The sequence below is a fragment of the Pseudophryne corroboree genome, unplaced genomic scaffold (assembly GCF_028390025.1).
Source record: "Pseudophryne corroboree isolate aPseCor3 unplaced genomic scaffold, aPseCor3.hap2 scaffold_280, whole genome shotgun sequence".
NCBI classification, from domain to species: Eukaryota; Metazoa; Chordata; class Amphibia; order Anura; family Myobatrachidae; genus Pseudophryne; species Pseudophryne corroboree.
This window is the reverse complement of record NW_026969463.1, coordinates 553977-575135: the sequence shown is the minus strand read 5'-3', so window position 1 is coordinate 575135 and position 21159 is coordinate 553977. Positions and strand designations below refer to the sequence as shown.

Here is a 21159-nt window from a genome sequence, read left to right as displayed (position 1 = left end):
CCCTCCCATGTTCATCTGAAAATATGTGTTCTCCCTGCAGTTGTTGTCCCCAGATGAGAGTTCCCTTGTGCTGCCTCAGTTGAATCTCCTTTACTTGACAGAGATGTGCCTGAGCAGCGGCCCTCCCCAGCCCTATCCCAAATCATACTTATTTTGCATAGCCGATACCATGGTCATGAAGATTGTTCTCCCAGGGTGAGGTTCATTCATTGCATTCTGGGTATGCTGACCCCTGTGATTTCCACAAATGTGGGAAACTCGACTGCATTATTTGTGGTAGTGGGGGACTGTGTTTGTGCTTTCCTCTGGTCAGCTCTGGTAAAAGTCAGATTTCTTCGTCTCAGATCTTCCTCTAGCCTTGTTCTTCTTTCGAGAGTTTCCTTGTGCTGCCTCAGTTGGATCTCCTTCACTTGACAGGGGGGTGCCCGAGCAGCGACCCTCCCCAGCTCTAGCCCAACTCCTACTTACCTGCCAGGTGAGATACTATGATCATGTAGGTGCTTCTCCCAGGGCAAGGATCACCCATTGCACTCTGGGTGTGCTGATCCTGCGATTTCCCCAAATGTGTGAAGCTTGACTGCGTAATTTGTGTTACCCCTGGTCGGCTCTCATATAATTCAGATCTCTTTGTCTCAGGTCTCTCTCCAGCCTAGTTTGCTGTCTGTTTCCACTTCTTTTTTCTTGAGCCCCTCCCTTCTATACCGTTGTGCACTATCCTGACTTCTCCTCCCGTCTGCTTACTTTGTGCCTTCCAACGCACAATGCGAACTACAGGTAGTGCTGCAGGGCCCACACCCTTTTACTTGCCTTACAGAGCAGCTCTGGAGCTGTTACAGTGCCCAGCTGCTGCAAGAAATCAGCTTGAATGCTTCAGGGGCTGGGGCATAGCCAACATGAGCCCCACACCGAAGGAGGGTGGAGGTGTTTAATGCGAACTAGGGGTCATCCAAGCGCCGCAAAAGGCCGCCATGCCCTGCACGCCCCTCTTCTCTATTCATATGCAGATGAGGGTTGAAGCCAACTTTGACCCACTGCTTGGATGACATCACCATATGCAAATCCATCTGCTGCTGGCCTTCCCCCAGGAATGCTTGCACTAGTTGTTGCATTTGGTTTGTTGTTTGGGGGTGCTTCAGTATTAGGCAGCCTTCTGCCCTCCCATGTTCATCTGAAAATTTGTGTTCTCCCTGCAGTTGTTGTCCCCAGATGAGAGTTCCCTTGTGCTGCCTCAGTTGAATCTCCTTTACTTGACAGAGATGTGCCTGAGCAGCGGCCCTCCCCAGCTCTATCCCAAATCATACTTATTTTGCATAGGAGATACCATGGTCATGAAGATTGTTCTCCCAGGGTGAGGTTCATTCATTGCATTCTGGGTATGCTGACCCCTGTGATTTCCCCAAATGTGGGAAACTGGACTGCATTATTTGTGGTAGTGAGGGACTGTGTTTGTGCTTTCCTCTGGTCAGCTCTGGTAAAAGTCAGATTTCTTTGTCTCAGATCTTCCTCTAGCCTTGTTCTTCTTTCGAGAGTTCCCTTGTGCTGCCTCAGTTGGATCTCCTTCACTTGACAGGGGGGTGCCCGAGCAGCGACCCTCCCCAGCTCTAGCCCAACTCCTACTTACCTGCCAGGTGAGATACTATGATCATGAAGTTGCTTCTCCCAGGGCAAGGATCACCCATTGCACTCTGGGTGTGCTGCTCCTGCGATTTCCCCAAATGTGGGAAACTTGACTGCATAATTTGTGTTTCCCCTGGTCTGCTCTCATATAATTCAGATCTCTTTGTCTCAGGTCTCTCTCCAGCCTAGTTTGCTGTCTGTTTCCACTTCTCTTTTCTTGAGCCGCTCCCTTCTATGCCCTTGCGCACTATCCTGACTTCTCCCGTCTGCTTACTTTGTGCCTTCCAACGCACAATGCGAACTACAGGTAGTGCTGCAGGTCCCACACACTTTTATTTGCCTTACAGAGCAGCTCTGGAGCTGTTACAGTGCCCAGCTGCTGCAAGAAATCAGCTTGAATGCTTCAGGGGCTGGGGCATAGCCAACATGAGCCCCACACCGAAGGAGGGTGGAGGTGTTTAATGTGAACTAGGGGTCATCCAAGCGCCGCAAAAGGCTGCCATGCCCTGCACGCCCCTTTTCTCTTTTCATATGCAGACGAGGGTTGAAGCCAACTTTGACCCACTGCTTGGATGACATCACCATATGCAAATCCATCTGCTGCAGGCCTTCCCCCAGGAATGCTTGCACTAGTTGTTGCATTTTGTTTGTTGTTTGGGGGTGCTTCAGTATTAGGTAGCCTTCTGCCCTCCCATGTTCATCTGAAAATATGTGTTCTCCCTGCAGTTGTTGTCCCCAGATGAGAGTTCCCTTGTGCTGCCTCAGTTGAATCTCCTTTACTTGACAGAGATGTGCCTGAGCAGCGGCCCTCCCCAGCCCTATCCCAAATCATACTTATTTTGCATAGGAGATACCATGGTCATGAAGACTGTTCTCCCAGGGTGAGGTTCATTCATTGCATTCTGGGTATGCTGACCCCTGTGATTTCCACAAATGTGGGAAACTCGACTGCATTATTTGTGGTAGTGGGGGACTGTGTTTGTACTTTCCTCTGGTCAGCTCTGGTAAAAGTCAGATTTCTTTGTCTCAGATCTTCCTCTAGCCTTGTTCTTCTTTCGAGAGTTCCCTTGTGCTGCCTCAGTTGGATCTCCTTCACTTGACAGGGGGGTGCCCGAGCAGCGACCCTCCCCAGCTCTAGCCCAACTCCTACTTACCTGCCAGGTGAGATACTATGATCATGAAGCTGCTTCTCCCAGGGCAAGGATCACCCATTGCACTCTGGGTGTGCTGCCCCTGTGATTTCCCCAAATGTGGGAAACTTGACTGCATAATTTGTGTTTCCCCTGTTCGGCTCTCATATAATTCAGATCTCTTTGTCTCGGGTCTCTCTCCAGCCTAGTTTGCTGTCTGTTTCCACTTCTTTTTTCTTGAGCCCCTCCCTTCTATACCGTTGTGCACTATCCTGACTTCTCCTCCCGTCTGCTTACTTTGTGCCTTCCAACGCACAATGCGAACTACAGGTAGTGCTGCAGGGCCCACACCCTTTTACTTGCCTTACAGAGCAGCTCTGGAGCTGTTACAGTGCCCAGCTGCTGCAAGAAATCAGCTTGAATGCTTCAGGGGCTGGGGCATGGCCAACATGAGCCCCACACCGAAGGAGGGTGGGGGTGTTTAATGCGAACTAGGGGTCATCCAATCGCCGCAAAAGGCCGCCATGCCCTGCATACCCCTTTTCTCTTTTCATATGCAGATGAGGGTTCCAGCCAACTTTGGCCCACTGCTTGGATGACATCACCGTATGCAAATCCGTCTTCTGCAGACCTTCCCCCAGGAATGCTTGTACTAGTTGTTGCATTTGGTTTGTTGTTTGGGGGTGCATCAGTATTAGGCAGCCTTCTGCCCTCCCATGTTCATCTGAAAATATGTGTTCTCCCTGCAGTTGTTGTCCCCAGATGAGAGTTCCCTTGTGCTGCCTCAGTTGAATCTCCTTTACTTGACAGAGATGTGCCTGAGCAGCGGCCCTCCCCAGCCCTATCCCAAATCATACTTATTTTGCATAGGAGATACCATGGTCATGAAGATTGTTCTCCCAGGGTGAGGTTCATTCATTGCATTCTGGGTATGCTGACCCCTGTGATTTCCCCAATTGTGGGAAACTCGACTGCATTATTTGTGGTAGTGGGGGACTGTGTTTGTGCTTTCCTCTGGTCAGCTCTGGTAAAAGTCAGATTTCTTTGTCTCAGATCTTCCTCTAGCCTTGTTCTTCTTTCGAGAGTTCCCTTGTGCTGCCTCAGTTGGATCTCCTTCACTTGACAGAGGGGTGCCCGAGCAGCGACCATCCCCAGCTCTAGCCCAACTCCTACTTACCTGCCAGGTGAGATACTATGATCATGAAGGTGCTTCTCCCAGGGCAAGGCTCACCCATTGCACTCTGGGTGTGCTGCTCCTGCGATTTTCCCAAATGTGGGAAACTTGACTGCATAATTTGTGTTTCCCCTGGTCGGCTCTCATATAATTCAGATCTCTTTGTCTCGGGTCTCTCTCCAGCCTAGTTTGCTGTCTGTTTCCACTTCTCTTTTCTTGAGCCGCTCACTTCTATGCCCTTGCGCACTATCCTGACTTCTCCCATCTGCTTACTTTGTGCCTTCCAACGCACAATGCGAACTACAGGTAGTGCTGCAGGTCACAAACCCTTTTATTTGCCTTACAGAGCAGCTCTGGAGCTGTTACAGTGCCCAGCTGCTGCAAGAAATCAGCTTGAATGCTTCAGGGGCTTGGGGCATAGCCAACATGAGCCCCACACCGAAGGAGGGTGGAGGCGTTTAATGCGAACTAGGGGTCATCCAAGCGCCGCAAAAGGCCGCCATGCACTGCACGCCCCTTTTCTCTTTTCATATGCAGACGAGGGTTGAAGCCAACTTTGACCCACTGCTTGGATGACATCACCATATGCAAATCCATCTGCTGCAGGCCTTCCCCCAGGAATGCTTGCACTAGTTGTTGCATTTGGTTTGTTGTTTGGGGGTGCTTCAGTATTAGGTAGCCTTCTGCCCTCCCATGTTCATCTGAAAATATGTGTTCTCCCTGCAGTTGTTGTCCCCAGATGAGAGTTCCCTTGTGCTGCCTCAGTTGAATCTCCTTTACTTGACAGAGATGTGCCTGAGCAGCGGCCCTCCCCAGCCCTATCCCAAATCATACTTATTTTGCATAGGAGATACCATGGTCATGAAGACTGTTCTCCCAGGGTGAGGTTCATTCATTGCATTCTGGGTATGCTGACCCCTGTGATTTCCACAAATGTGGGAAACTCGACTGCATTATTTGTGGTAGTGGGGGACTGTGTTTGTACTTTCCTCTGGTCAGCTCTGGTAAAAGTCAGATTTCTTTGTCTCAGATCTTCCTCTAGCCTTGTTCTTCTTTCGAGAGTTCCCTTGTGCTGCCTCAGTTGGATCTCCTTCACTTGACAGGGGGGTGCCCGAGCAGCGACCCTCCCCAGCTCTAGCCCAACTCCTACTTACCTGCCAGGTGAGATACTATGATCATGAAGCTGCTTCTCCCAGGGCAAGGATCACCCATTGCACTCTGGGTGTGCTGCCCCTGTGATTTCCCCAAATGTGGGAAACTTGACTGCATAATTTGTGTTTCCCCTGTTCGGCTCTCATATAATTCAGATCTCTTTGTCTCGGGTCTCTCTCCAGCCTAGTTTGCTGTCTGTTTCCACTTCTTTTTTCTTGAGCCCCTCCCTTCTATACCGTTGTGCACTATCCTGACTTCTCCTCCCGTCTGCTTACTTTGTGCCTTCCAACGCACAATGCGAACTACAGGTAGTGCTGCAGGGCCCACACCCTTTTACTTGCCTTACAGAGCAGCTCTGGAGCTGTTACAGTGCCCAGCTGCTGCAAGAAATCAGCTTGAATGCTTCAGGGGCTGGGGCATGGCCAACATGAGCCCCACACCGAAGGAGGGTGGGGGTGTTTAATGCGAACTAGGGGTCATCCAATCGCCGCAAAAGGCCGCCATGCCCTGCATACCCCTTTTCTCTTTTCATATGCAGATGAGGGTTCCAGCCAACTTTGGCCCACTGCTTGGATGACATCACCGTATGCAAATCCGTCTTCTGCAGACCTTCCCCCAGGAATGCTTGTACTAGTTGTTGCATTTGGTTTGTTGTTTGGGGGTGCATCAGTATTAGGCAGCCTTCTGCCCTCCCATGTTCATCTGAAAATATGTGTTCTCCCTGCAGTTGTTGTCCCCAGATGAGAGTTCCCTTGTGCTGCCTCAGTTGAATCTCCTTTACTTGACAGAGATGTGCCTGAGCAGCGGCCCTCCCCAGCCCTATCCCAAATCATACTTATTTTGCATAGGAGATACCATGGTCATGAAGATTGTTCTCCCAGGGTGAGGTTCATTCATTGCATTCTGGGTATGCTGACCCCTGTGATTTCCCCAATTGTGGGAAACTCGACTGCATTATTTGTGGTAGTGGGGGACTGTGTTTGTGCTTTCCTCTGGTCAGCTCTGGTAAAAGTCAGATTTCTTTGTCTCAGATCTTCCTCTAGCCTTGTTCTTCTTTCGAGAGTTCCCTTGTGCTGCCTCAGTTGGATCTCCTTCACTTGACAGAGGGGTGCCCGAGCAGCGACCATCCCCAGCTCTAGCCCAACTCCTACTTACCTGCCAGGTGAGATACTATGATCATGAAGGTGCTTCTCCCAGGGCAAGGCTCACCCATTGCACTCTGGGTGTGCTGCTCCTGCGATTTTCCCAAATGTGGGAAACTTGACTGCATAATTTGTGTTTCCCCTGGTCGGCTCTCATATAATTCAGATCTCTTTGTCTCGGGTCTCTCTCCAGCCTAGTTTGCTGTCTGTTTCCACTTCTCTTTTCTTGAGCCGCTCACTTCTATGCCCTTGCGCACTATCCTGACTTCTCCCATCTGCTTACTTTGTGCCTTCCAACGCACAATGCGAACTACAGGTAGTGCTGCAGGTCACAAACCCTTTTATTTGCCTTACAGAGCAGCTCTGGAGCTGTTACAGTGCCCAGCTGCTGCAAGAAATCAGCTTGAATGCTTCAGGGGCTTGGGGCATAGCCAACATGAGCCCCACACCGAAGGAGGGTGGAGGCGTTTAATGCGAACTAGGGGTCATCCAAGCGCCGCAAAAGGCCGCCATGCACTGCACGCCCCTTTTCTCTTTTCATATGCAGACGAGGGTTGAAGCCAACTTTGACCCACTGCTTGGATGACATCACCATATGCAAATCCATCTGCTGCAGGCCTTCCCCCAGGAATGCTTGCACTAGTTGTTGCATTTGGTTTGTTGTTTGGGGGTGCTTCAGTATTAGGTAGCCTTCTGCCCTCCCATGTTCATCTGAAAATATGTGTTCTCCCTGCAGTTGTTGTCCCCAGATGAGAGTTCCCTTGTGCTGCCTCAGTTGAATCTCCTTTACTTGACAGAGATGTGCCTGAGCAGCGGCCCTCCCCAGCCCTATCCCAAATCATACTTATTTTACATAGAAGATACCATGGTCATGAAGATTGTTCTCCCAGGGTGAGGTTCATTCATTGCATTCTGGGTATGCTGACCCGTATGATTTCCCCAAATGTGGGAAACTCGACTGCATTATTTGTGGTAGTGGGGGACTGTGTTTGTTCTTTCCTCTGGTCAGCTCTGGTAAAAGTCAAATTTATTTGTCTCAGATCTTCCTCTAGCCTTGTTCTTCTTTCGAGAGATTCCTTGTGCTGCCTCAGTTGGATCTCCTTCACTTGACAGTGGGGTGCCCGAGCAGCGACCCTCCCCAGCTCTAGCCCAACTCCTACTTACCTGCCAGGTGAGATACTATGATCATGAAGTTGCTTCTCCCAGGGCAAGGCTCACCCATTGCACTCTGGGTCTGCTGCTCCTGAGATTTTTCCAAATGTGGGAAACTTGACTGCATAATTTGTGTTTCCCCTGGTCGGCTCTCGTATAATTCAGATCTCTTTGTCTCAGGTCTCTCTCCAGCCTAGTTTGCTGTCTGTTTCCACTTCTCTTTTCTTGAGCCTTTCCCTTCTATGCCCTTGCGCACTATCCTGACTTCTCCCGTCTGCTTAATTTGTGCCTTCCAACGCACAATGCGAACTACAGGTAGTGCTGCAGGGCCCACACCCTTTTACTTGCCTTACAGAGCAGCTCTGGAGCTGTTACAGTGCCCAGCTGCTGCAAGAAATCAGCTTGAATGCTTCAGGGGCTGGGGCATAGCCAACATGAGCCCCACACCGAAGGAGGGTGGAGGCGTTTAATGCGAACTAGGGGTCATCCAAGCGCCGCAAAAGGCCGCCATGCCCTGCACGCCCCTTTTCTCTTTTCATATGCAGACGAGGGTTGAAGCCAACTTTGACTCACTGCTTGGATGACATCACCATATGCAAATCCATCTGCTGCAGGCCTTCCCCCAGGAATGCTTGCACTAGTTGTTGCATTTGGTTTGTTGTTTGGGGGTGCTTCAGTATTAGGCAGCCTTCTGCCCTCCCATTTTCATCTTAAAATTTGTGTTCTCCCTGGAGTTGTTGTCCCCAGATGAGAGTTCCCTTGTGCTGCCTCAGTTGAATCTCCTTTACTTGACAGAGATGTTTCTGAGCAGCGGCCCTCCCCAGCCCTATCCCAAATCATACTTATTTTACATAGAAGATACCATGGTCATGAAGATTGTTCTCCCAGGGTGAGGTTCATTCATTGCATTCTGGGTATGCTGACCCGTATGATTTCCCCAAATGTGGGAAACTCGACTGCATTATTTGTGGTAGTGGGGGACTGTGTTTGTTCTTTCCTCTGGTCAGCTCTGGTAAAAGTCAGATTTATTTGTCTCAGATCTTCCTCTAGCCTTGTTCTTCTTTCGAGAGATTCCTTGTGCTGCCTCAGTTGGATCTCCTTCACTTGACAGGGGGGTGCCCGAGCAGCGACCCTCCCCAGCTCTAGCCCATCTCCTACTTACCTGCCAGTTGAGATACTATGATCAGGAAGGTGCTTCTCCCAGGGCAAGGCTCACCCATTGCACTCTGGGTGTGCTGCTCCTGTGATTTCCCCAAATGTGGGAAACTTGACTGCATAATTTGTGTTTCCCCTGGTCGGCTCTCGTATAATTCAGATCTCTTTGTCTCAGGTCTCTCTCCAGCCTAGTTTGCTGTCTGTTTCCACTTCTTTTTTCTTGAGCCCCTCCCTTCTATACCCTTGTGCACTATCCTGACTTCTCCTCCCGTCTGCTTACTTTGTGCCTTCCAACGCACAATGCGAACTACAGGTAGTGCTGCAGGTCCCACACCCTTTTATTTGCCTTACAGAGCAGCTCTGGAGCTGTTACAGTGCCCAGCTGCTGCAAGAAATCAGCTTGAATGCTTCGGGGCTGGGTCATAGCCAACATGAGCCCCACACCGAAGGAGGGTGGAGGTGTTTAATGCGAACTAGGGGTCATCCAAGCGCCGAAAAAGGCTGCCATGCCCTGCACGCCCCTTTTCTCTTTTCATATGCAGACGAGGGTTGAAGCCAACTTTGACCCACTGCTTGGATGACATCACCATATGCAAATCCATCTGCTGCAGGCCTTCCCCCAGGAATGCTTGCACTAGTTGTTGCATTTGGTTTGTTGTTTGGGGGTGCTTCAGTATTAGGTAGCCTTCTGCCCTCCCATGTTCATCTGAAAATATGTGTTCTCCCTGCAGTTGTTGTCCCCAGATGAGAGTTCCCTTGTGCTGCCTCAGTTGAATCTCCTTTACTTGACAGAGATGTGCCTGAGCAGCGGCCCTCCCCAGCCCTATCCCAAATCATACTTATTTTGCATAGGAGATACCATGGTCATGAAGATTGTTCTCCCAGGGTGAGGTTCATTCATTGCATTCTGGGTATGCTGACCCGTATGATTTCCCCAAATGTGGGAAACTCGACTGCATTATTTGTGGTAGTGGGGGACTGTGTTTGTTCTTTCCTCTGGTCAGCTCTGGTAAAAGTCAGATTTATTTGTCTCAGATCTTCCTCTAGCCTTGTTCTTCTTTCGAGAGATTCCTTGTGCTGCCTCAGTTGGATCTCCTTCACTTGACAGGGGGGTGCCCGAGCAGCGACCCTCCCCAGCTCTAGCCCATCTCCTACTTACCTGCCAGGTGATATACTATGATCATGAAGGTGCTTCTCCCAGGGCAAGGCTCACCCATTGCACTCTGGGTGTGCTGCTCCTGTGATTTCTCCAAATGTGGGAAACTTGACTGCATAATTTGTGTTTCCCCTGGTTGGCTCTCGTATAATTCAGATCTCTTTGTCTCAGGTCTCTCTCCAGCCTAGTTTGCTGTCTGTTTCCACTTCTCTTTTCTTGAGCCGCTCCCTTCTATGCCCTTGCGCACTATCCTGACTTCTCCCGTCTGCTTACTTTGTGCCTTCCAATGCACAATGCGAACTACAGGTAGTGCTGCAGGTCCCACACCCTTTTATTTGCCTTACAGAGCAGCTCTGGAGCTGTTACAGTGCCCAGCTGCTGCAAGAACTCAGCTTGAATGCTTCGGGGCTGGGGCATAGCCAACATGAGCCCCACACCGAAGGAGGGTGGAGGTGTTTAATGCGAACTAGGGGTCATCCAAGCGCCGAAAAAGGCTGCCATGCCCTGCACGCCCCTTTTCTCTTTTCATATGCAGACGAGGGTTGAAGCCAACTTTGACCCACTGCTTGGATGACATCACCATATGCAAATCCATCTGCTGCAGGCCTTCCCCCAGGAATGCTTGCACTAGTTGTTGCATTTGGTTTGTTGTTTGGGGGTGCTTCAGTATTAGGTAGCCTTCTGCCCTCCCATGTTCATCTGAAAATATGTGTTCTCCCTGCAGTTGTTGTCCCCAGATGAGAGTTCCCTTGTGCTGCCTCAGTTGAATCTCCTTTACTTGACAGAGATGTGCCTGAGCAGCGGCCCTCCCCAGCCCTATCCCAAATCATACTTATTTTGCATAGGAGATACCATGGTCATGAAGATTGTTCTCCCAGGGTGAGGTTCATTCATTGCATTCTGGGTATGCTGACCCGTATGATTTCCTCAAATGTGGGAAACTCGACTGCATTATTTGTGGTAGTGGGGGACTGTGTTTGTTCTTTCCTCTGGTCAGCTCTGGTAAAAGTCAGATTTATTTGTCTCAGATCTTCCTCTAGCCTTGTTCTTCTTTCGAGAGATTCCTTGTGCTGCCTCAGTTGGATCTCCTTCACTTGACAGGGGGGTGCCCGAGCAGCGACTCTCCCCAGCCCTATCCCAAATCATACTTATTTTGCATAGGAGATACCATGGTCATGAAGATTGTTCTCCCAGGGTGAGGTTCATTCATTGCATTCTGAGTATGCTGACCCGTATGATTTCCCCAAATGTGGGAAACTCGACTGCATTATTTGTGGTAGTGGGGGACTGTGTTTGTTCTTTCCTCTGGTCAGCTCTGGTAAAAGTCAGATTTCTTTGTCTCAGATTTTCCTCTAGCCTTGTTCTTCTTTCGAGAGTTCCCTTGTGCTGCCTCAGTTGGATCTCCTTCACTTGACAGGGGGGTGCCCGAGCAGCGACCCTCCCCAGCTCTAGCCCAACTCCTACTTACCTGCCAGGTGATATACTATGATCATGAAGGTGCTTCTCCCAGGGCAAGGCTCACCCATTGCACTCTGGGTGTGCTGCTCCTGTGATTTCTCCAAATGTGGGAAACTTGACTGCATAATTTGTGTTTCCCCTGGTCGGCTCTCGTATAATTCAGATCTCTTTGTCTCAGGTCTCTCTCCAGCCTAGTTTGCTGTCTGTTTCCACTTCTCTTTTCTTGAGCCGCTCCCTTCTATGCCCTTGCGCACTATCCTGACTTCTCCCGTCTGCTTGATTTGTGCCTTCCAACGCACAATGCGAACTACAGGTAGTGTTGCAGGGCCACGCCCTTTTACTTGCCTTACAGAGCAGCTCTGGAGCTGTTACAGTGCCCAGCTGCTGCAAGAAATCAGCTTGAATGCTTCAGGGGCTGGGGCATAGCCAACATGAGCCCCACACCGAAGGAGGGTGGAGGTGTTTAATGCGAACTAGGGGTCATCCAAGCGCCGAAAAAGGCTGCCATGCCCTGCACGCCCCTTTTCTCTTTTCATATGCAGACGAGGGTTGAAGCCAACTTTGACCCACTGCTTGGATGACATCACCATATGCAAATCCATCTGCTGCAGGCCTTCCCCCAGGAATGCTTGCAATAGTTGTTGCATTTGGTTTGTTGTTTGGGGGTGCTTCAGTATTAGGTAGCCTTCTGCCCTCCCATGTTCATCTGAAAATATGTGTTCTCCCTGCAGTTGTTGTCCCCAGATGAGAGTTCCCTTGTGCTGCCTCAGTTGAATCTCCTTTACTTGACAGAGATGTGCCTGAGCAGCGGCACTCCACAGCCCTATCCCAAATCATACTTATTTTGCATAGGAGATACCATGGTCATGAAAATTGTTCTCCCAGGTTGACGTTCATTCATTGCATTCTGGGTATGCTGACCCCTGTGATTTCCCCAAATGTGGGAAACTCGACTGCATTATTTGTGGTAGTGGGGGACTGTGTTTGTTCTTTCCTCTAGTCAGCTCTGGTAAAAGTCAGATTTTTTTGTCTCAGATCTTCCTCTAGCCTTGTTCTTCTTTCGAGAGTTCCCTTGTGCTGCCTCAGTTGGATCTCCTTCACTTGACAGGGGGGTGCCCGAGCAGCGACCCTCCCCAGCTCTAGCCCAACTCCTACTTACCTGCAAGGTGAGATACTATGATCAGGAAGGTGCTTCTCCCAGGGCAAGGCTCACCCATTGCACTCTGGGTGTGCTGCTCCTGCGATTTCCCCAAATGTGGGAAACTTGACTGCATAATTTGTGTTTTCCCTGGTCGGCTCTCGTATAATTCAGATCTCTTTGTCTCAGGTCTCTCTCCAGCCTACTTTGCTGTCTGTTTCCACTTCTCTTTTCTTGAGCCGCTCCCTTCTATGCCCTTGCGCACTATCCTGACTTCTCCCGTCTGCTTACTTTGTGCCTTCCAATGCACAATGCGAACTACAGGTAGTGCTGCAGGTCCCACACCCTTTTATTTGCCTTACAGAGCAGCTCTGGAGCTGTTACAGTGCCCAGCTGCTGCAAGAACTCAGCTTGAATGCTTCGGGGCTGGGGCATAGCCAACATGAGCCCCACACCGAAGGAGGGTGGAGGTGTTTAATGCGAACTAGGGGTCATCCAAGCGCCGAAAAAGGCTGCCATGCCCTGCACGCCCCTTTTCTCTTTTCATATGCAGACGAGGGTTGAAGCCAACTTTGACCCACTGCTTGGATGACATCACCATATGCAAATCCATCTGCTGCAGGCCTTCCCCCAGGAATGCTTGCACTAGTTGTTGCATTTGGTTTGTTGTTTGGGGGTGCTTCAGTATTAGGTAGCCTTCTGCCCTCCCATGTTCATCTGAAAATATGTGTTCTCCCTGCAGTTGTTGTCCCCAGATGAGAGTTCCCTTGTGCTGCCTCAGTTGAATCTCCTTTACTTGACAGAGATGTGCCTGAGCAGCGGCCCTCCCCAGCCCTATCCCAAATCATACTTATTTTGCATAGGAGATACCATGGTCATGAAGATTGTTCTCCCAGGGTGAGGTTCATTCATTGCATTCTGGGTATGCTGACCCGTATGATTTCCTCAAATGTGGGAAACTCGACTGCATTATTTGTGGTAGTGGGGGACTGTGTTTGTTCTTTCCTCTGGTCAGCTCTGGTAAAAGTCAGATTTATTTGTCTCAGATCTTCCTCTAGCCTTGTTCTTCTTTCGAGAGATTCCTTGTGCTGCCTCAGTTGGATCTCCTTCACTTGACAGGGGGGTGCCCGAGCAGCGACTCTCCCCAGCCCTATCCCAAATCATACTTATTTTGCATAGGAGATACCATGGTCATGAAGATTGTTCTCCCAGGGTGAGGTTCATTCATTGCATTCTGAGTATGCTGACCCGTATGATTTCCCCAAATGTGGGAAACTCGACTGCATTATTTGTGGTAGTGGGGGACTGTGTTTGTTCTTTCCTCTGGTCAGCTCTGGTAAAAGTCAGATTTCTTTGTCTCAGATTTTCCTCTAGCCTTGTTCTTCTTTCGAGAGTTCCCTTGTGCTGCCTCAGTTGGATCTCCTTCACTTGACAGGGGGGTGCCCGAGCAGCGACCCTCCCCAGCTCTAGCCCAACTCCTACTTACCTGCCAGGTGATATACTATGATCATGAAGGTGCTTCTCCCAGGGCAAGGCTCACCCATTGCACTCTGGGTGTGCTGCTCCTGTGATTTCTCCAAATGTGGGAAACTTGACTGCATAATTTGTGTTTCCCCTGGTCGGCTCTCGTATAATTCAGATCTCTTTGTCTCAGGTCTCTCTCCAGCCTAGTTTGCTGTCTGTTTCCACTTCTCTTTTCTTGAGCAGCTCCCTTCTATGCCCTTGCGCACTATCCTGACTTCTCCCGTCTGCTTAATTTGTGCCTTCCAACGCACAATGCGAACTACAGGTAGTGTTGCAGGGCCCACGCCCTTTTACTTGCCTTACAGAGCAGCTCTGGAGCTGTTACAGTGCCCAGCTGCTGCAAGAAATCAGCTTGAATGCTTCAGGGGCTGGGGCATAGCCAACATGAGCCCCACACCGAAGGAGGGTGGAGGTGTTTAATGCGAACTAGGGGTCATCCAAGTGCCGAAAAAGGCTGCCATGCCCTGCACGCCCCTTTTCTCTTTTCATATGCAGACGAGGGTTGAAGCCAACTTTGACCCACTGCTTGGATGACATCACCATATGCAAATCCATCTGCTGCAGGCCTTCCCCCAGGAATGCTTGCAATAGTTGTTGCATTTGGTTTGTTGTTTGGGGGTGCTTCAGTATTAGGTAGCCTTCTGCCCTCCCATGTTCATCTGAAAATATGTGTTCTCCCTGCAGTTGTTGTCCCCAGATGAGAGTTCCCTTGTGCTGCCTCAGTTGAATCTCCTTTACTTGACAGAGATGTGCCTGAGCAGCGGCACTCCACAGCCCTATCCCAAATCATACTTATTTTGCATAGGAGATACAATGGTCATAAAAATTGTTCTCCCAGGGTGAGGTTCATTCATTGCATTCTGGGTATGCTGACCCCTGTGATTTCCCCAAATGTGGGAAACTTGACTGCATTATTTGTGGTAGTGGGGGACTGTGTTTGTTCTTTCCTCTGGTCAGCTCTGATAAAAGTCAGATTTTTTTGTCTCAGATCTTCCTCTAGCCTTGTTCTTCTTTCGAGAGTTCCCTTGTGCTGCCTCAGTTGGATCTCCTTCACTTGACAGGGGGGTGCCCGAGCAGCGACCCTCCCCAGCTCTAGCCCAACTCCTACTTACCTGCCAGGTGAGATACTATGATCAGAAAGGTGCTTCTCCCAGGGCAAGGCTCACCCATTGCACTCTGGGTGTGCTGCTCCTGTGATTTCCCCAAATGTGGGAAACTTGACTGCATAATTTGTGTTTTCCCTGGTCGGCTCTCGTATAATTCAGATCTCTTTGTCTCAGGTCTCTCTCCAGCCTACTTTGCTGTCTGTTTCCACTTCTCTTTTCTTGAGCCGCTCCCTTCTATGCCCTTGCGCACTATCCTGACTTCTCCCGTCTGCTTACTTTGTGCCTTCCAATGCACAATGCGAACTACAGGTAGTGCTGCAGGTCCCACACCCTTTTATTTGCCTTACAGAGCAGCTCTGGAGCTGTTACAGTGCCCAGCTGCTGCAAGAACTCAGCTTGAATGCTTCGGGGCTGGGGCATAGCCAACATGAGCCCCACACCAAAGGAGGGTGGAGGTGTTTAATGCGAACTAGGGGTCATCCAAGCGCCGAAAAAGGCTGCCATGCCCTGCACGCCCCTTTTCTCTTTTCATATGCAGACGAGGGTTGAAGCCAACTTTGACCCACTGCTTGGATGACATCACCATATGCAAATCCATCTGCTGCAGGCCTTCCCCCAGGAATGCTTGCACTAGTTGTTGCATTTGGTTTGTTGTTTGGGGGTGCTTCAGTATTAGGTAGCCTTCTGCCCTCCCATGTTCATCTGAAAATATGTGTTCTCCCTGCAGTTGTTGTCCCCAGATGAGAGTTCCCTTGTGCTGCCTCAGTTGAATCTCCTTTACTTGACAGAGATGTGCCTGAGCAGCGGCCCTCCCCAGCCCTATCCCAAATCATACTTATTTTGCATAGGAGATACCATGGTCATGAAGATTGTTCTCCCAGGGTGAGGTTCATTCATTGCATTCTGGGTATGCTGACCCATATGATTTCCCCAAATGTGGGAAACTCGACTGCATTATTTGTGGTAGTGGGGGACTGTGTTTGTTCTTTCCTCTGGTCAGCTCTGGTAAAAGTCAGATTTATTTGTCTCAGATCTTCCTCTAGCCTTGTTCTTCTTTCGAGAGATTCCTTGTGCTGCCTCAGTTGGATCTCCTTCACTTGACAGGGGGGTGCCCGAGCAGCGACCCTCCCCAGCTCTAGCCCAACTCCTACTTACCTGCCAGGTGAGATACTATGATCATGAAGTTGCTTCTCCCAGGGCAAGGATCACCCATTGCACTCTGGGTGTGCTGCCCCAGTGATTTCCCCAAATGTGGGAAACTTGACTGCATAATTTGTATTTCCCCTGGTCGGCTCTAATATAATTCAGATCTCTTTGTCTCAGGTCTCTCTCCAGCCTAGTTTGCTGTCTGTTTCCACTTCTTTTTTCTTGAGCCCCTCCCTTCTATACCCTTGTGCACTATCCTGACTTCTCCTCCCGTCTGCTTACTTTGTGCCTTACAATTCACAATGCAAACTACAGGTAGTGCTGCAGGGCCCACACCCTTTTACTTGCCTTACAGAGCAGCTCTGGAGCTGTTACAGTGCCCAGCTGCTGCAAGAAATCAGCTTGAATGCTTCAGGGGCTGGGGCATGGCCAACATGAGCCCCACACCGAAGGAGGGTGGGGGTGTTTAATGCGAACTAGGGGTCATCCAAGCGCCGCAAAAGGCCGCCATGCCCTGCATACTCCTTTTCTCTTTTCATATGCAGATGAGGGTTCCAGCCAACTTTGGCCCACTGCTTGGATGACATCACCGTATGCAAATCCGTCTTCTGCAGACCTTCCCCAGGAATGCTTGCACTAGTTGTTGCATTTGGTTTGTTGTTTGGGGGTGCTTCAGTATTAGGTAGCCTTCTGCCCTCCCATGTTCATCTGAAAATATGTGTTCTCCCTGCAGTTGTTGTCCCCAGATGAGAGTTCCTTTGTGCTGCCTCAGTTGAATCTCCTTTACTTGACAGAGATGTGCCTGAGCAGCGGCCCTCCCCAGCCCTATCCCAAATCATACTTATTTTGCATAGGAGATACCATGGTCATGAAGATTGTTCTCCCAGGGTGAGGTTCATTCATTGCATTCTGGGTATGCTGACCCCTGTGATTTCCCCAAATGTGGGAAACTTGACTGCATTATTTATGGTAGTGGGGGACTGTGTTTGTGCTTTCCTCTGGTCAGCTCTGGTAAAAGTCAGATTTCTTTGTCTCAGACCTTCCTCTAGCCTTGTTCTTCTTTCGAGAGTTCCCTTGTGCTGCCTCAGTTGGATCTCCTTCACTTGACAGGGGGGTGCCCGAGCAGCGACCCTCCCCAGCTCTAGCCCAACTCCTACTTACCTGCCAGGTGAGATACTATGATCAGGAAGGTGCTTCTACCAGGGCAAGGCTCACCCATTGCACTCTGGGTGTGCTGTTCCTGTGATTTCCCCAAATGTGGGAAACTTGACTGCATAATTTGTGTTTCCCCTGGTCGGCTCTCGTATAATTCAGATCTCTTTGTCTCAGGTCTCTCTCCAGCCTAGTTTGCTGTCTGTTTCCACTTCTCTTTTCTTGAGCCGCTCCCTTCTATGCCCTTGCGCACTATCCTGACTTCTCCCATCTGCTTAATTTGTGCCTTCCAACGCACAATGCGAACTACAGGTAGTGCTGCAGGTCCCACGCCCTTTTACTTGCCTTACAGAGTAGCTCTGGAGCTGTTACAGTGCCCAACTGCTGCAAGGAATCAGCTTGAATGCTTCAGGGGCTGGGGCATAGCCAACATGAGCCCCACACCGAAGGAGGGTGGAGGTGTTTAATGCGAACTAGGGGTCATCCAAGCGCCGAAAAAGGCTGCCATGCCCTGCACGCCCCTTTTCTCTTTTCATATGCAGATGAGGGTTGAAGCCAACTTTGACCCACTGCTTGGATGACATCACCATATGCAAATCCATCTGCTGCAGGCCTTCCCCCAGGAATGCTTGCACTAGTTGTTGCATTTGGTTTGTTGTTTGGGGGTGCTTCAGTATTAGGTAGCCTTCTGCCCTCCCATGTTCATCTGAAAATATGTGTTCTCCCTGCAGTTGTTGTCCCCAGATGAGAGTTCACTTGTGCTGCCTCAGTTGAATCTCCTTTACTTGACAGAGATGTGCCTGAGCAGCGGCCCTCCCCAGCCCTATCCCAAATCATACTTATTTTGCATAGAAGATACCATGGTCATGAAGATTGTTCTCCCAGGGTGAGGTTCATTCATTGCATTCTGGGTATGCTGACCCCTGTGATTTACCCAAATGTGGGAAACTCGACTGCATTATTTGTGGTAGTGGGGGACTGTGTTTGTGCTTTCCTCTGGTCAGCTCTGGTAAAAGTCAGATTTCTTTGTCTCAGATCTTCCTCTAGCCTTGTTCTTCTTTCGAGAGTTCCCTTGTGCTGCCTCAGTTGGATCTCATTCACTTGACATGGGGGTGCCCGAGCAGCGACCCTCCCCAGCTCTAGCCCAACTCCTACTTACCTGCCAGGTGAGATACTATGATCAGGAAGGTGCTTCTCCCAGGGCAAGGCTCACCCATTGCACTCTGGGTGTGCTGCTCCTGTGATTTCCCCAAATGTGGGACACTTGACTGCATAATTTGTGTTTCCTCTGGTCGGCTCTCGTATAATTCAGATCTCTTTGTCTCAGGTCTCTCTCCAGCCTAGTTTGCTGTCTGTTCACACTTCTCTTTTCTTGAGCCGCTCCCTTCTATGCCCTTGCGCACTATCCTGACTTCTCCCGTCTGCTTACTTTGTGCCTTCCAACGCACAATGCAAACTACAGGTAGTGCTGCAGGTCCCACACCCTTTTATTTGCCTTACAGAGCAGCTCTGGAGCTGTTACAGTGCCCAGCTGCTGCAAGAAATCAGCTTGAATATTTTAGGGGATGGTGCATAGCCAACATGAGACCCACACCGAAGGAGGGTGGAGATGTTTAATGCGAACTAGGGGTCATCCAAGTGCTGCAAAAGGCTGCCATGCCCTGCACGCCCCTTTTCTCTTTTCATATGCAGACGAGGGTTGAAGCCAACTTTGACCCACTGCTTGGATGACATCACCATATGCAAATCCATCTGCTGCAGCCTTCCCCCAGGAATGCTAGCACTAGTTGTTGCATTTGGTTTGTTGTTTGGGGGTGCTTCAGTATTAGGCAGCCTTCTGCCCTCCCATGTTCATCTGAAAATATGTGTTCTCTCTGCAGTTGTTGTCCCCAGATGAGAGTTCCCTTGTGCTGCCTCAGTTGAATCTCCTTTACTTGACAGAGATGTGCCTGAGCAGCGGCCCTCCCCAGCCCTATCCCAAATCATACTTATTTTGCATAGCCGATACCATGGTCATGAAGATTGTTCTCCCAGGGTGAGGTTCATTCATTGCATTCTGGGTATGCTGACCCCTGTGATTTCCCCAAATGTGGCAAACTCGACTGCATTATTTGTGGTAGTGGGGGACTGTGTTTGTGCTTTCCTCTGGTCAGCTCTGGTAAAAGTCAGATTTCTTTGTCTCAGATTTTCCTCTAGCCTTGTTCTTCTTTCGAGAGTTCCCTTGTGCTGCCTCAGTTGGATCTCCTTCACTTGACAGGGGGGTGCCCGAGCAGCGACCCTCCCCAGCTCTAGCTCAACTCCTACTTACCTGTCAGGTGAGATACTATGATCATGAAGGTGCTTCTCCCAGGGCAAGGATCACCCATTGCACTCTGGGTGTGCTGCCCCTGTGATTTCCCCAAATGTGGGAAACTTGACTGCATAATTTGTGTTTCCCCTGGTCAGCTCTCATATAATTCAGATCTCTTTGTCTCAGGTCTCTCTCCAGCCTAGTTTGCTGTCTGTTTCCACTTCTTTTTTCTTTAGCCCCTCCCTTCTATACCCTTGTGCACTATCCTGACTTCTCCTCCTATCTGCTTACTTAGTGCCTTACAATGCACAATGCAAACTACAGGTAGTGCTGCAGGGCCCACACCCTTTTACTTGCCTTACAGAGCAGCTCTAGAGCTGTTACAGTGCCCAGCTGCTGCAAGAAATCAGCTTGAATGCTTCAGGGGCTGGGGCATGGCCAACATGAGCCCCACACCGAAGGAGGGTGGGGGTGTTTAATGCAAACTAGGGGTCATCCAAGCGCCGCAGAAGGCCGCCATGCCCTGCATACCCCTTTTCTCTTTTCATATGCAGTTGAGGGTTCCAGCCAACTTTGGCCCACTGCTTGGATGACATCACCGTATGCAAATCCGTCTTCTGCAGACCTTCCCCCAGGAATGCTTGTACTAGTTGTTGCATTTGGTTTGTTGTTTGGTGGTGCTTCAGTATTAGTCAGCCTTCTGCCCTCCCATGTTCATCTGAAAATATGTGTTCTCCCTGCAGTTGTTGTCCCCAGATGAGAGTTCCCTTGTGCTGCCTCAGTTGAATCTCCTTTACTTGACAGAGATGTGCCTGAGCAGCGGCCCTCCCCAGCCCTATCCCAAATCATACTTATTTTGCATAGGAGATACCATGGTCATGAAGATTGTTCTCCCAGGGTGAGGTTCATTCATTGCATTCTGGGTATGCTGACCCCTGTGATTTCCCCAAATGTGGGTAACTTGACTGCATTATTTGTGGTAGTGGGGGACTGTGTTTGTGCTTTCCTCTGGTCAGCTCTGGTAAAAGTCAGATTTCTTTGTCTCAGATCTTCCTCTAGCCTTGTTCTTCTTTCGAGAGTTTCCTTGTGCTGCCTCAGTTGGATCTCCTTCACTTGACAGGGGGGTGCCTGAGCAGCGACCCTCCCCAGCTCTAGCCCAACTCCTACTTACCTGCCAGGTGAGATACTATGATCATGAAGGTGCTTCTCCCAGGGCAAGGCTCACCCATTGCACTCTGGGTGTGCTGCTCCTGCGATTTCCCCAAATGTGGGAAACTTGACTGCATAATTTGTGTTTCCCCTGGTCGGCTCTCGTATTATTCAGATCTCTTTGTCTCAGGTCTCTCTCCAGCCTAGTTTGCTGTCTGTTTCCACTTCTCTTTTCTTGAGCCGCTCCCTTCTATGCCCTTGCGCACTATCCTGACTTCTCCTGTCTGCTTACTTTGTGCCTTCCAACGCACAATGCGAACTACCACGGGTACATTACTTAGACCTGCCATTACATGCGCATGGGTGAGTAGTAGTATTCAAGAATTGGTCGAATACCTTGTCATCCGATATAGATATCCTGGAGACATGGGATGCTCCTTACGTTAGATCATATCAAGGACACTGCAGCATACTTACGACTGCAAGGGATATAGGACTCTTGAGTTCACGGGCCAATT

General features: G+C 49.9%; 32 non-coding genes and 6 pseudogenes across 32 annotated transcripts; all 38 read left to right on the top strand.

Moving 5' to 3' along the window:
• Window positions 1–144: 144 nt before the first annotated feature.
• On the top strand, window positions 145–308 carry LOC135014360 (U1 spliceosomal RNA). Its single transcript, XR_010212902.1, has one exon. It is a non-coding gene; the product is annotated as a U1 spliceosomal RNA (small nuclear RNA).
• A 152-nt stretch (window positions 309–460) lies between these two features.
• On the top strand, window positions 461–623 carry LOC135014501 (U1 spliceosomal RNA). Its single transcript, XR_010212998.1, has one exon. It is a non-coding gene; the product is annotated as a U1 spliceosomal RNA (small nuclear RNA).
• A 674-nt stretch (window positions 624–1297) lies between these two features.
• On the top strand, window positions 1298–1461 carry LOC135014312 (U1 spliceosomal RNA). The gene has a single exon (XR_010212855.1). It is a non-coding gene; the product is annotated as a U1 spliceosomal RNA (small nuclear RNA).
• Window positions 1462–1613: 152 nt separating this feature from the next.
• On the top strand, window positions 1614–1776 carry LOC135014407 (U1 spliceosomal RNA). Its single transcript, XR_010212942.1, has one exon. It is a non-coding gene; the product is annotated as a U1 spliceosomal RNA (small nuclear RNA).
• A 671-nt stretch (window positions 1777–2447) lies between these two features.
• Window positions 2448–2611, top strand: LOC135014295 (U1 spliceosomal RNA). The gene has a single exon (XR_010212838.1). It is a non-coding gene; the product is annotated as a U1 spliceosomal RNA (small nuclear RNA).
• Window positions 2612–2763: 152 nt separating this feature from the next.
• LOC135014458 (U1 spliceosomal RNA) lies at window positions 2764–2899 on the top strand (annotated as a pseudogene).
• Window positions 2900–3600: 701 nt separating this feature from the next.
• LOC135014466 (U1 spliceosomal RNA) lies at window positions 3601–3764 on the top strand. The gene has a single exon (XR_010212974.1). It is a non-coding gene; the product is annotated as a U1 spliceosomal RNA (small nuclear RNA).
• A 152-nt stretch (window positions 3765–3916) lies between these two features.
• Window positions 3917–4058, top strand: LOC135014387 (U1 spliceosomal RNA; annotated as a pseudogene).
• Window positions 4059–4751: 693 nt separating this feature from the next.
• On the top strand, window positions 4752–4915 carry LOC135014294 (U1 spliceosomal RNA). The gene has a single exon (XR_010212837.1). It is a non-coding gene; the product is annotated as a U1 spliceosomal RNA (small nuclear RNA).
• Window positions 4916–5067: 152 nt separating this feature from the next.
• Window positions 5068–5203, top strand: LOC135014457 (U1 spliceosomal RNA; annotated as a pseudogene).
• Window positions 5204–5904: 701 nt separating this feature from the next.
• LOC135014455 (U1 spliceosomal RNA) lies at window positions 5905–6068 on the top strand. The gene has a single exon (XR_010212972.1). It is a non-coding gene; the product is annotated as a U1 spliceosomal RNA (small nuclear RNA).
• Window positions 6069–6220: 152 nt separating this feature from the next.
• Window positions 6221–6362, top strand: LOC135014386 (U1 spliceosomal RNA; annotated as a pseudogene).
• Window positions 6363–7055: 693 nt separating this feature from the next.
• LOC135014369 (U1 spliceosomal RNA) lies at window positions 7056–7219 on the top strand. The gene has a single exon (XR_010212910.1). It is a non-coding gene; the product is annotated as a U1 spliceosomal RNA (small nuclear RNA).
• Window positions 7220–7371: 152 nt separating this feature from the next.
• LOC135014505 (U1 spliceosomal RNA) lies at window positions 7372–7534 on the top strand. Its single transcript, XR_010213001.1, has one exon. It is a non-coding gene; the product is annotated as a U1 spliceosomal RNA (small nuclear RNA).
• Window positions 7535–8205: 671 nt separating this feature from the next.
• On the top strand, window positions 8206–8369 carry LOC135014367 (U1 spliceosomal RNA). Its single transcript, XR_010212909.1, has one exon. It is a non-coding gene; the product is annotated as a U1 spliceosomal RNA (small nuclear RNA).
• A 152-nt stretch (window positions 8370–8521) lies between these two features.
• On the top strand, window positions 8522–8684 carry LOC135014416 (U1 spliceosomal RNA). Its single transcript, XR_010212950.1, has one exon. It is a non-coding gene; the product is annotated as a U1 spliceosomal RNA (small nuclear RNA).
• Window positions 8685–9357: 673 nt separating this feature from the next.
• On the top strand, window positions 9358–9521 carry LOC135014338 (U1 spliceosomal RNA). Its single transcript, XR_010212880.1, has one exon. It is a non-coding gene; the product is annotated as a U1 spliceosomal RNA (small nuclear RNA).
• Window positions 9522–9673: 152 nt separating this feature from the next.
• Window positions 9674–9836, top strand: LOC135014445 (U1 spliceosomal RNA). The gene has a single exon (XR_010212968.1). It is a non-coding gene; the product is annotated as a U1 spliceosomal RNA (small nuclear RNA).
• A 670-nt stretch (window positions 9837–10506) lies between these two features.
• LOC135014345 (U1 spliceosomal RNA) lies at window positions 10507–10670 on the top strand. Its single transcript, XR_010212887.1, has one exon. It is a non-coding gene; the product is annotated as a U1 spliceosomal RNA (small nuclear RNA).
• A 152-nt stretch (window positions 10671–10822) lies between these two features.
• On the top strand, window positions 10823–10986 carry LOC135014321 (U1 spliceosomal RNA). The gene has a single exon (XR_010212864.1). It is a non-coding gene; the product is annotated as a U1 spliceosomal RNA (small nuclear RNA).
• A 152-nt stretch (window positions 10987–11138) lies between these two features.
• LOC135014444 (U1 spliceosomal RNA) lies at window positions 11139–11301 on the top strand. Its single transcript, XR_010212967.1, has one exon. It is a non-coding gene; the product is annotated as a U1 spliceosomal RNA (small nuclear RNA).
• Window positions 11302–11971: 670 nt separating this feature from the next.
• Window positions 11972–12135, top strand: LOC135014346 (U1 spliceosomal RNA). Its single transcript, XR_010212888.1, has one exon. It is a non-coding gene; the product is annotated as a U1 spliceosomal RNA (small nuclear RNA).
• A 152-nt stretch (window positions 12136–12287) lies between these two features.
• On the top strand, window positions 12288–12450 carry LOC135014409 (U1 spliceosomal RNA). The gene has a single exon (XR_010212944.1). It is a non-coding gene; the product is annotated as a U1 spliceosomal RNA (small nuclear RNA).
• A 670-nt stretch (window positions 12451–13120) lies between these two features.
• LOC135014344 (U1 spliceosomal RNA) lies at window positions 13121–13284 on the top strand. Its single transcript, XR_010212886.1, has one exon. It is a non-coding gene; the product is annotated as a U1 spliceosomal RNA (small nuclear RNA).
• Window positions 13285–13436: 152 nt separating this feature from the next.
• On the top strand, window positions 13437–13600 carry LOC135014320 (U1 spliceosomal RNA). Its single transcript, XR_010212863.1, has one exon. It is a non-coding gene; the product is annotated as a U1 spliceosomal RNA (small nuclear RNA).
• Window positions 13601–13752: 152 nt separating this feature from the next.
• On the top strand, window positions 13753–13915 carry LOC135014442 (U1 spliceosomal RNA). Its single transcript, XR_010212965.1, has one exon. It is a non-coding gene; the product is annotated as a U1 spliceosomal RNA (small nuclear RNA).
• A 671-nt stretch (window positions 13916–14586) lies between these two features.
• Window positions 14587–14750, top strand: LOC135014526 (U1 spliceosomal RNA). Its single transcript, XR_010213021.1, has one exon. It is a non-coding gene; the product is annotated as a U1 spliceosomal RNA (small nuclear RNA).
• A 152-nt stretch (window positions 14751–14902) lies between these two features.
• On the top strand, window positions 14903–15065 carry LOC135014400 (U1 spliceosomal RNA). The gene has a single exon (XR_010212936.1). It is a non-coding gene; the product is annotated as a U1 spliceosomal RNA (small nuclear RNA).
• Window positions 15066–15735: 670 nt separating this feature from the next.
• On the top strand, window positions 15736–15899 carry LOC135014332 (U1 spliceosomal RNA). Its single transcript, XR_010212874.1, has one exon. It is a non-coding gene; the product is annotated as a U1 spliceosomal RNA (small nuclear RNA).
• A 152-nt stretch (window positions 15900–16051) lies between these two features.
• Window positions 16052–16186, top strand: LOC135014485 (U1 spliceosomal RNA; annotated as a pseudogene).
• Window positions 16187–16887: 701 nt separating this feature from the next.
• On the top strand, window positions 16888–17051 carry LOC135014520 (U1 spliceosomal RNA). Its single transcript, XR_010213015.1, has one exon. It is a non-coding gene; the product is annotated as a U1 spliceosomal RNA (small nuclear RNA).
• Window positions 17052–17203: 152 nt separating this feature from the next.
• LOC135014431 (U1 spliceosomal RNA) lies at window positions 17204–17366 on the top strand. The gene has a single exon (XR_010212955.1). It is a non-coding gene; the product is annotated as a U1 spliceosomal RNA (small nuclear RNA).
• Window positions 17367–18037: 671 nt separating this feature from the next.
• Window positions 18038–18201, top strand: LOC135014271 (U1 spliceosomal RNA). Its single transcript, XR_010212815.1, has one exon. It is a non-coding gene; the product is annotated as a U1 spliceosomal RNA (small nuclear RNA).
• A 152-nt stretch (window positions 18202–18353) lies between these two features.
• Window positions 18354–18516, top strand: LOC135014396 (U1 spliceosomal RNA). Its single transcript, XR_010212932.1, has one exon. It is a non-coding gene; the product is annotated as a U1 spliceosomal RNA (small nuclear RNA).
• Window positions 18517–19186: 670 nt separating this feature from the next.
• Window positions 19187–19350, top strand: LOC135014343 (U1 spliceosomal RNA). The gene has a single exon (XR_010212885.1). It is a non-coding gene; the product is annotated as a U1 spliceosomal RNA (small nuclear RNA).
• Window positions 19351–19502: 152 nt separating this feature from the next.
• LOC135014414 (U1 spliceosomal RNA) lies at window positions 19503–19644 on the top strand (annotated as a pseudogene).
• Window positions 19645–20339: 695 nt separating this feature from the next.
• LOC135014277 (U1 spliceosomal RNA) lies at window positions 20340–20503 on the top strand. The gene has a single exon (XR_010212820.1). It is a non-coding gene; the product is annotated as a U1 spliceosomal RNA (small nuclear RNA).
• Window positions 20504–20655: 152 nt separating this feature from the next.
• Window positions 20656–20818, top strand: LOC135014370 (U1 spliceosomal RNA). Its single transcript, XR_010212911.1, has one exon. It is a non-coding gene; the product is annotated as a U1 spliceosomal RNA (small nuclear RNA).
• Window positions 20819–21159: the final 341 nt, after the last annotated feature.